The sequence below is a fragment of the Plecotus auritus genome (genome assembly GCF_963455305.1).
Source record: "Plecotus auritus genome assembly, chromosome: 2".
Taxonomy (NCBI): Eukaryota; Metazoa; Chordata; class Mammalia; order Chiroptera; family Vespertilionidae; genus Plecotus; species Plecotus auritus.
This window is the reverse complement of record NC_137771.1, coordinates 74,752,443-74,763,751: the sequence shown is the minus strand read 5'-3', so window position 1 is coordinate 74,763,751 and position 11,309 is coordinate 74,752,443. Positions and strand designations below refer to the sequence as shown.

The 11,309-nt window shown below is 40.2% G+C and overlaps 1 pseudogene across 1 annotated transcript; it reads left to right on the top strand.

Moving 5' to 3' along the window:
• The first annotated feature begins 431 nt into the window (after positions 1-431).
• LOC308241116 (high mobility group protein B2-like) lies at positions 432-1,033 on the top strand (annotated as a pseudogene). Its single transcript has one exon. The product of its transcript is annotated as a high mobility group protein B2-like (transcript).
• Positions 1,034-11,309: the final 10,276 nt, after the last annotated feature.

The window sequence follows — 11,309 nt, the reverse complement described above, 5'->3', positions numbered from 1 at the left end:
ACAAATACTGCATGAATCCATTTATATGAGGTATCTAATTAGTCAAACTTTAGAAGCAGAAAATAAAACAGTGGTTGCCAGGGAGTAGGAGGAGGAAAAATGAGGAGTTGTTATTCAATGGGTATGAAGTTAATTACAAGATGATTAATTTCTAGAGATCTGCTGGAAAACATACCACAGTGATACAAGGAAACTACTAGTAGTAAGGGCTGTGTTTATAACCTTGATTGTGGTAATGGTATAATTTATGTATGTATATGTCATAACTCATTAAATTATGTATATTAAATATGTATAGCTCATATATTAGTTGTACTTCAATAAAGCTGAAAAAGAATAGAAGTAGATATTTTCAGGCACTCTCTGGGAAATGTTTTCCCCCATGTGCTGAAATAAAAGGAAGAGAAAAAGTGAAAGAAATGGTTAGTGGGATGTTCCTTAGACATGCAAACCTGGCAGGAAGAGCACAAGAAGAAACAACACCCAACCAGAGTCTTCCCCTCAATTTCACCAAATTCTCCAAGAAATGTTCAAAGAGATGGAAGACCATATCTGCAAAAGAAAAGTCTAAGTTTGAAGATATGACAAAGAGTGACAAAGCTCACTATGTTAAGGAAATAAAAAATTATATTTCTCCCAAATTGATAAGGACAGAAAAAAGATCTCAAAGCTCCTAAAAGGCCTCCATCTGCATTCTTCCTGTTTTTCTCTGAATATCGCCCAAAGATCAAAAGTGAACACACTCATTTGTTCAAAGGGGATACTGCAAAAAAAGTTGGGTGAAATGGGTCTGAACAGTCAGCCAATGATAAGCAACCATTTGAACAAAAAGCAGCTAAGCTAAAGGAGAAATATGGAAAGGATATTCCTGCATCCTGTGCCCAGGGCAAAATGAAGTGGAAAGAAGGGCCCTGGCCGGCCAACAGGCTCAAAGAAGAACACACCAGAGGAGGAAGAGGAGGGGCAGGAAAAGGAGGAGGAGGAGGAGAAAGAGGGAGAGGAAGATGATGATGACGGTAAATATGAAGAATAAATGACTACCTTGTAATGATGTGTCTGTAGTGTTAGGTATCTTGTCAGGCAGTTGTTTTGCTAACAATGTGAATTCAAGGGCAGCTCAATATTAGCTTCAGTATAAAAACTGTACAGATTTTTGTATAGCTGATAAGATTCTTTTTAGAGAAAATACTTTTCAATAAATGCAGGCTGTACCTTTTTGAGGGGCTACTAAATACAGTTAGATTTTAAAGTTTCTGATATTAAATGTTTCTAATGTTTTTTTTATAATTTCTTGATTTGTGTATGGGAGTTGCACAGGAAACTCACAGGAATTAGTATCAACAGTACATCTTGGGATTTTTAGAAGGTTGCATTTTGTGGGTTTTTTTAATTTTGCAATAAAATTATGTATATCAAAGAAAAGGTAAGTAAGGTGTATACCAAGTTTTAAGACAGGTAGTGGCCAACAGTACTGGATGCTGCAGAGATCTCAAGATGAAAAAATTAAAGGAATCCATTGACAGATTAGCTGTAAATGGCAGGAAAGTTGATGAAAATGTCCCACAATTAAATTACGGTGATTGTTGCAAATGCACTAAAAATCATTGAATTATGTACTTGAAATGGATGATATTATTAATTTTATGGTATGTAAATTATAGCTCAATAAAGTTGCTTAATTAATGTATTTTTAATTTTAAAAGAACTGTAAATTCCGAGACACTTTTATATCTATAAGGGGAAAAATAGCACTGTACTTACACCTCACATTATACACAAAATAAGTCCAGGTAGACGGATGACCTAAAAATGTAGAAGCAAAATATAAAAGCTTTTAGAATACGATACAGGAGAACAACTTCATGACCTCGGGCTAGTAAAACCATAAACTGTCTAGCAGGCACCAACCTCATAACTGTGTTCCTTCAACCAAAGAAGACAACGTTGAGCAAATGCCAAGGACAAATCATTATCAGGGAGGAAAATCAATGTGACAGGATTCCCACTTTTGCACAGAAACTGGAGTGGAAGAAAGTCTGTCTGTCTTGCCTCAACAGAAGCAAAAGCTGGTCATCACCCATAACAACAAGCACACAATTGTGACCACAGACTGCAGCTCATTAATATAGACATTGTGCCTTTGCAGATATACACATCCAGGTAGTCAAAATTTATCGGATGTCTATTATTTACAGAAGTCTCCAGCAGTGACTGTAGGACAAAATGAATAAGATGGATCTCAAAATCCACCAAAGGAAAAAGCCAGCTCCCTAAGTAACTAAATCACGATAAATTCTACAATTATCCAAACAGAAACAGCAAACAGCAACCTTGGGAAAACAGAATGGAAAAAAACAAACACTTTTATAAGTGGATGGGGTAATGGGATAAAAAAGACAGAAAAGACAATCTGAATAAATCTCAGAGAAGAAAGTTGAGGGTGTTACTGGTCTAGAAGAATGACTGAAGGAAAAGGTGGAAGGAAGTGATAGGAGCCAACAAAGGAGCAGGTTACTCAGTTTACACTTTAAGCAACAATCCTGTGGGCAGAGGTTTGAAATGCCTCTGGGAATACGCACAGGCTGATTCCTCAGAGTAAGGTGTGCTTGCTGGTCTTTGTCTACTAAGCAAACTCTGTACCTTAAAGTCATTCAAGTCTTTCCCTGACCTCTCCAGGCAGAGCTAGGCTCCTCCCCACACAGTCAGGCAAACTTTGAAATATTGTAATTAGCCTTCATCACATCATATTCAATGAACTTTTTATGTCTCTCCCTTCCTCCTACTAGACTATAAGCTCCTTATGACAAGGATAGCATATCATTTTATACTAGCATCCAGTAAAGACCCTGGCACACAGTGGGTGCTCAGGAAATACTTGCTGAGTGAATGACCAGAACTATACAAGAAATGGTGGCTATAACAGGCAGTACAGACCAGAAAGAGGAGAAATCAAATACAGTACAACCATTTAGCAAACTGCTACAAAATTCCAGGTAGGAAGAATGAGGGCTGACCACAGGCCATGATTGGAAAACAAGAAAGTGATTCAGCCCTAACTGGTTTGGCTCAGTGGATAGAGCATTGGCCTGCAGACTCAAGGGTCCCAGGTTCAATTCTGGTCAAGGGCATGTATCTTAGTTGCAAACACATCCCCAGTAGGGGGTGTGCAGGAGGCAGCTGATCGATATTTCTCTCTCATTGATATTTCTAACTCTCCATCCCTCTCCCTTTCTCTCTGTAAAAAAATCAATAAAATATATTTTTTAAAAAATAAAAAGAAAGTGATTAAAAGCCTTATGGAAAGGTGGCACCAGTTGGAGCAAAGGTGGTGCTGGCAGCCTGGGGAGGGAAGGCCCATTCTTGCACGAATCTTCATGCATTTGGGTCTCTACTATTAAATAAGTGTCTTTCCAGGAACAAGGGCCTTGACTCTTGTAATCATTGTCTACTTCTCTTTTATTATAAACCCTAAGGCTTTGAATCACTTTTTAAACATTAAAAATAATGTTTAAAGCTGTAGGGATGGTACATATTGCTAATTACTTCAGAAACACGTATCACTGAAACATACAAAATGACCTCAGCAAATACTCCCTTGGACTTGGAAAGGTGATCTTGAAAGAAGTTTCCAGAGAATAGGCATGAACACCCAATTACAAGGTAAGAGGAAAAGGTGGAAAGGAGAGAAAGGGAGAAGGAAGGAGCAATGCAAGAGAGAAAAGAGGGGCAGGAGAAAGAAATAGGATCTTCGATTGTCATTGGAAATCAATGGGGGAAAGATACTGATACATAGCTGCTCCTTAGGTTAAATGAGTGTCAAAGACATTAACCTAATTCCTTTCCTCTGTGGAATTCAACTACTCACATTTAAGGTAGGACATATAGAATGAAAACAAGAAGATAACTGTACTTAAGAAATAATCTATATAAAAATAATCTGTGTCAGAATCTATTTTATATACTGTATATACTATAGAACAGCATGCCAATCAATTTCTTTCTCCATTTTTAAAATATACACATTGACCCTGGCTGGGTGGCTCTGTTGGTTGGACCATCACCCCAAGCACCAAAAGGTTGCGGGTTCCACTCTTGGTGGGGGCACAAACCTCATTTCAGGTTGGATACCCAGTCAGGGCACTTTCAGGAGGCAACCCATCCATGTTCCTCTCTCTCATCCATGTCTCTCTCTCTCATCCATGTTCCTCTCTCTCATCCATGTTCCTTTCTCTTTCTCTCTCTCTCCCTCTCCCTCTCTATCTGAAAAATATCAATAAATGTATTGTAGAGAAAGGATTTAAAAACGCATGTTTTGAATTTATAATAAAATTATGAAAATTTAGAATTTCCCCACTTTTAAAAGGTACTTTGAAACAAATACATTCAGAATGCAGTTAATTTTAAAAATTATTGTATGCATATTGTTATAAATACTTATGACTTTATGTCCATGTGAACAGTAAGTAAAACACAAGAAAATATTATAATACTAAAGAGCTTATACAACCTTAGAATAAGTTTTAATTACATGATCATTAATTAAAGGAAACATTGATTTCTTAAAAATCATACATATAGCCCTAGGAAGAAGAAAAATCAAGAAATCATTCCTCACTCTGATATTATCAGATGTAAATATATGTTCCTAAGATGAAATTAAGCAAGAGACAGCAATAAAAATATTTAAAATCCTTCCAATGAATAGAAAAGAACAAAGCATTGCCTGGATTAAAGATCAAGGGCACAAACAGGAGCAATAATCATATTTCTAACTGACTGATCTGGGTGGAAATAAAGACAGGGATCTGCACTTCCCATGATGATATTTTTTTAAATATGTGACACCAAGCTCTGAGTCACAGAAACAAGTCAAACCACTACTAGAATCCCAGCCTGGCCATGTTTATTAAAAGCTGTTTTCCCTCCTGGAATTTTATTCCAGGTTTGAGGTGGAATTAGAAGGAAAACAACATTTTCTGAGGAGTCTCCTGAACTCTAAAAGGCGGTCTTCCCACAGCTGTTCTTCCTACAGCCGGCAGATGGCGGCCTCCATACAGACAACCCTTACAACACACAGGACACACAAGAAGGCCGGCTTATTCTTGGGCCAGAGACAAGGAAAAGACTAAAGGGAAGATTTACTAAGAGAAAAAAAAGACAGAATAAGTTTTATTCTCCCTAAGGCCACATTTACATATTTTCCCATGTTCAAATACAAAGCTGGTTTTCTTTCCATATATAATCTCATCACTAACAGAATTCAGCTTGGATTAATCTTTATTAATTCAAATTAAGTGTATTTCAGTTATCCCTGTTATCCCTATATTTTTCCTATGCTTAAGGAAATCCTTTCAGAAAGCTGACCCACTCTGTTTCTATTATTTATTAATGTTCATTTATAAAAAGTTAAACATAGACTTCCTCTCTTGTCTCTATTCTTTTAAAAGACAATGATCTAGAAGAAGGTAGAGTAAAACTGGTTCAAACAGAAAACAACAACAGGCAAATCCTAAGGCAACGGGCTCACTCCATAGAGGGACTCACTGGCTCACCAGGACCTGATCAGGACTCCAGCTTCATTGTCCTCAGACTGGGCTCTCCGCCCCCTCCTGTCCACAGCGATGCCTGCCCAGGGGGGAAGAGGGTCTGACAACTGTTGGGGACCTTCGGGGACAGTTGGGGTCGGTTGGGGTCGGTTGGGAACGTTTGGGGACGGTTAGGGACTGTGATTGCAGCCAATGGAGGCTGCAAAAGCGCCGCAGGGCTGTAACCATGGAGACGCGTGGGCGGGGCCGCCCAGTAAAGTGTGAACTTCGACCTGCAATCTAGACCACATCACAGGCCTGTGCAATCGGAGGAGCTGAGGATGCTGTGGCCAAGCCCGGGGCCTGGGCCTCTCTGGGGTCCCCTGGGCTGCCTGGCTGCGCACAGCGTGGCCATGGTTGACCGGCAGCCATGGAGGTGAGGCTGCCACAGCCAGGGCTTTACACTGGGGTTGGGGCCACCAGCTCCCCACAGACCTTCCCCTGGAGCTGGGCCCAGCACTCCCACCCCCACCTGCAGCCCAGCGCTGTCTGGTCTCCCACCTTTTCAGGATTTACAAATTTCTGTTCTGAGGAATGCTCATATCCTGCAGGTATTAATCATACTGTTAGCTAAAAGGGTCCCTTGTCAAATGCATCTGTTTTCCCCTCCCTCCCTTCTTTCTCCCTTTCCCTCTCTGTCTCCCTTCCCCCTTTCCTTTTATTTTCTCTCCTCCTCCTCACTCCATCTCTCTTTTTTTTGGATTCTTAAATTTTAGGCCTTACTGTTGCCTTCAATAGCCATTAAAAAGGAACTCTAAAATGATTTCAAATAAAACAATACAGTAGATTTTTTTGCATTAGAGAACTTTGAAAAGCTTATCAGTCACGTAATAAGGGGTAAAATTTGTTTTTATCCTCATACTTCCCTCCCCCTTTATACAATTATGTATTTTCAACATGTAGAATTCAGGAAATATCACAAAACTAAAAATGCAAATAAACTGTAACCTTATAGAGACATTTGCTGTTAATATGGTATATATCCTTTGCTAATAATATATATAGCTCTGTACATTTTTCCTCTTTTCATTAATTAGTCTTTTACAGTATTATATTTAATAGCAACATAACATGCCATCTAATATATGTACCTGAATTTATTGAACAATCCACTTATGTTACACATGTAGATTTTCCCCAGTTTTTTTTAACTTTATTTTCATTGTTGACACTATTACAGATCCCCATTTCCACCCCCTCCAGCCCCCCACTTGGCCCAGCTCCCTCCACCCAACTTCCACACACCCTTCCCTCTGGCCATCACCACACTGTTGTCTGTGTCTGTGCATAAATGTTCTTTGGCTCATCCCTTCACCTTCTTTCTTTCCGGTCTCCTCCTCCCCCCACCCCTTTGACAGCTGTCAGTCTGTTCCATGTATCCATGCCTCAGTTTCTATTTTATTCATCAGTTTATTTTGTTCATTAGATTACATATATAAGTGAGATCATATATATATATTTCTCTGACTGGCTTATTTCACTTGGCATAATAATCTCCAGGTCCATCCATGCTGTTATAAAAGGTGAGGTTTCCTTCTTTTTTTATAGTTGCATAGTATTCTATTGTGTAAATGTACCACAGCTTTTTTATCTACTCATCTGCAGATGGGCACTTGGCTATTTCCAGATTTTGGCTATTATAAATAACTAGAGGCCTGGTGCATGGATTCATGCACAGGTGGGGTCCCTCAATGTGGCCTGCAGGGATCTGCCGAAACCAGCAGTCCAACATCCCCCAAGGATGTAGTAGTGTGCGAAACGGCAGGCAGCCAGGGAGGAGCTCGAGCCCAGGCTGGGTGCCATGCCACTTCCACTCATCCCGGCCCCACTGGGCCTGCCACCACAGCTCAGTAGGCTCGCTGCTATTCTGCAGCTGCGCTCGCCAGCCATGAGCCCAGCATCTGGCGCCATCGGTCAGTTGAGTGGTGCTCCCACTATGGGAGCACACTGACCACCAGTGGGCAGCTCCTGTATTGAGCATCTGCTCCCTGGTGGTCAGTGCGTGTCATAGCAACCGGTGGACCGATCGTTCGGTCACTTAGGCTTTTATATATAGAGAGATGCTGGAAAGAACATAGGGGTGAATATGTTCTTTCTGATTCATGTTTGGAAATTCTTAGGATATATTCCCAAGTGGAATCACTGGATGTGAAGGCAGTTTCATTTTTTTTTTTTTTTTTTGGAAACTCCATACTGTTTTTCACAGTGGCTGCACCAGTCTGCATTCCCACCAACAGTGCACAAGGGTTCCTATTTCTCCACATCCTCACCAGCACTTGCTGTTTGATGATTTATTGATGGCAACCCTTCTGGCTGCTGTGAGATGTTATCTATTCTGGTTTTAATTTGTATCTCTCTGATGATTAGTGACATTGAACATTTTTTCATGTCTATTGGCCATCTATATGTCCTCTTTGGAGAAGGGTCCATTCAGGTCATTTGCCCATTTTTTAATTGGATTTTTTGTCTTCCTGGTGTATAAGTGATTTATATGTTTTGGAAATTGTTTAGTTTTTGCCCATTGAGTCCAGGACTTTTGTATACTGGGACCTTTTTTTATTATTATTACTGCTTCAATTTTGTTAGTTGTAATCGGTCTATTCATGTTTTCTGATTCTTTCTGATTCAGTTTTGGAAGATTGTATGTTTCTAGGAATTTATTCATTTCACCCCAGTTTGTTGGCATGTAGTTGTTCATAGTATTTTCTTACAATCCTTTGTATTTCTGTGATGTCAGTTGTTACTTCACCTCTTTCATTTCTGATTTTATTTATCTGGGTCCTCTATTTCTTGATGAGGGTAGTTGGAAGTTCGTTAATCTTGTTTGTCTTTTCAAAGAACAAGCTCTTAGTTTCATTGCTTATTTGTATTGGTGTTATTTTAGTCTCTATGTCATTTATTTCTGCTCTGATCTTTATTATTTCCTTCCTTCTACTTACTCTAGGCTTTGTTTGTTACTCTTTTTCTAGTTCTTTTAGGCATAGGGTTTGATAGTTTATCTGAGATTGTTCTTGCTTCTTGAGGTAGACCAGTAATGCTATGTGTCTCCCCTCCCAGGACTGCTTTCACTCTGTCCCATAGATTCCAAGTTGTTGTGTATTTATTTTCATTGTTTCAGGTAATATTTGTTTCTTCCTTGATCTCATTGTTAACCTATTCATGGTTTAATGACATGCTATTTAGCCTCCATGTGTTTGAATGTTTTGAGTTTTTTTATTATAGTTGATTTCTAGTTTCATGCCATTATGATCCGAGAAGATGCTTGATATGATTTCAATCTTCTTGAATTTGTTAAGAGTTATTTTGTGTCCTAACATGTGGTTAACTAGAGAAGTAAAGAAGAATGTACATCAAGACTGGTAGGATGGGCGGAGGAGTAGAAATGGCTGGTCCGACACCCAAATGTGTAGTGTTTTTCATTAGGAGGGATATCTTGGCTGCTGAGGCCTTTTGTGAGAAGCAAGGGATCCCAGCCCCACACCAGACCCCTAGCCCAGGGTCCCAGGGGTGGGAAGAGATGTTCCCATAACTTCAGGCTATAAAAACCAGCGGGGATAGTGGCTGAGTGACAAGGAAGCTGCTGGAGACTGAGGGAGTCCCTCATAAAGGGCTAGTGCACGAACTCACACAGTCCCACTCCCTCTGAGCTCCAGCACTGGGCAGCAGCATTGGAGGAACCACAGACATGAAGAGAGGAACTGGATTGTTTGGCAACAGGGAAGCAAACTTGGGGGTGGCTTACTCCCAGATGGAGGTAATCCCAGTGGTCATTGTGCCTGTGTTGGGATTCCCCCTTTGCAGAGCTGACTGGCAGCCATATCTGAGTTTCCATCAGCCTGAGTTTCCATCAGCCTCCATCCTGATGATTCCCTGAGACCCTGCCCCATCTAACTTGCAACCCTGCCCAAGCTGTTTACAGTGGCTTTTGCATACAAATGGCCTGTTCTTGCTAAGGTTTCAGACTTTCCTAAAATCTCTTAGACAAGTAGCCACTGGCATCAGCATGCCCCATACCTATCAATAAGAGGCCCAAGACCTGGCACTAGTGTCCAGCTAGGCCTCGCTTGGGCACTTCCAAGCCTAGTACAAAAAGCAGCCATCTGCAGATTGGTTGGTAGTTCCTGCTGGGTGGCCCTAGGCAGTGGCTGACTTTGTACCTCCTGGGAGGCCCTAGAGCCAGTACACCCGTGAACAACTTCAGACAATACCAGGTTACAAATCTACATATCACAAGCAACACATTCAAGGGACAGACTCAGTGAGCACCAACACCCCACTGAAGGAAGTTCTTCTCCATAGGGGTGTCTCCTGCATAGCAGCTCTTCCACTGTAGTTACTGATGGTCCTCACAGCCAATTGGCTTGGAAGTCAACTCCCAGTGATGCCAACAGCAATCAAGGCTCAACTTCAACAAGACTATGCACACAGCCCACACAGGGGCACACCTAGAGTGCCCAGCTCAGGTGACTGGGGAGACTGAGCCTCTGGGCCCTACATGGCAACTACTACACAAGGCCTCTCTACCAACTCCAGGAGACAAAGCATCTCTACCTAATATATATAAATAAACACAGGGAAGCAGCCAAAATGCGGAGACATAGAAACATGTCACAAATTAAAGAATGGAAGAAATTTCCTGAAAGAGAATTAAATGAAATGGAAACAAGCAAACTACTGGATACAGAGTTCAAAACAATGGTTGTTCAAGGATCTTAATGAGAGCCTCAAGTGACTCACAGAGAGCTTCAAGGGACTTAGTGATATTTTCAAGGATCTTAGTGAGAATTCCAAAGACATGAAAAGGACCAGTCAGAAATTAAGCATACACTAACTGAGATAAAGAATAATTTAAAGGGATTCAACAGTAGAGTAGAGGATTTTGAGAATCAAATCAACAATTTGGAATATGAGAAAACAAAAAACACCCAATCAGAAGAGAAAAAAGGAAAAAGAATCCAAAAATATGAAGATAGTGTAAGGAGCCTCTGGGACAACTTCAAGCATACCAACATTCACATTATGGGGATGCCAGAGGAGAAGAGAGGGAGTAAAATATTGAAAACCTATTTACAGAAATAATGACAGAAAACTTCTACCTTGTGAAAGAAATAGACTTACAAGTCCAGGAAGCACAGACAGTCCCAAACAAGAGGGACCAAAGAGGTCCATACCAAGACACATTATAAATTAAAATGCCAAGAGTTAAAGACAGAGAATTTTAAAAGCAGCAAGAGAAAAGCAATTAGTTACCTACAAGGGAGTGCCCATATTACTATCATCTGATTTCTCAACAGAAAATTTGCAGGCCAGAAGGGAGTGGTAAGAAATATTCAAAGTGATGAATAGCAAGGATCTACAACCAAGATTACCCATCAAAGCTATCATTTAGAATTAAAGGTGAGATTAAAGAGCTTCACAAACAAGAAAAAGATAAAGGAGCTCATCACCACCAAACCAGTATTACATGAAATGTTGAAGGGTATTCTTTAAGATGAAGATTAAGAAGAAGAAGAGGAAGAGGAAGAAGAAATTGGCAATAAAAAGGCAATAAATACCTGTCTATCAACAATTGAATCTAAAAAATCAAAATAAATGAACAAGGAATCTAATGAACAAAATAAACTGATGAATAAAATAGAAGTAGAGGCATGGAAGCATAGAACAGACTGGCGAATCTCAGAGTGAAAGGGGGAGAGAGGATGGGGAGAGATTATAAGATCTTAT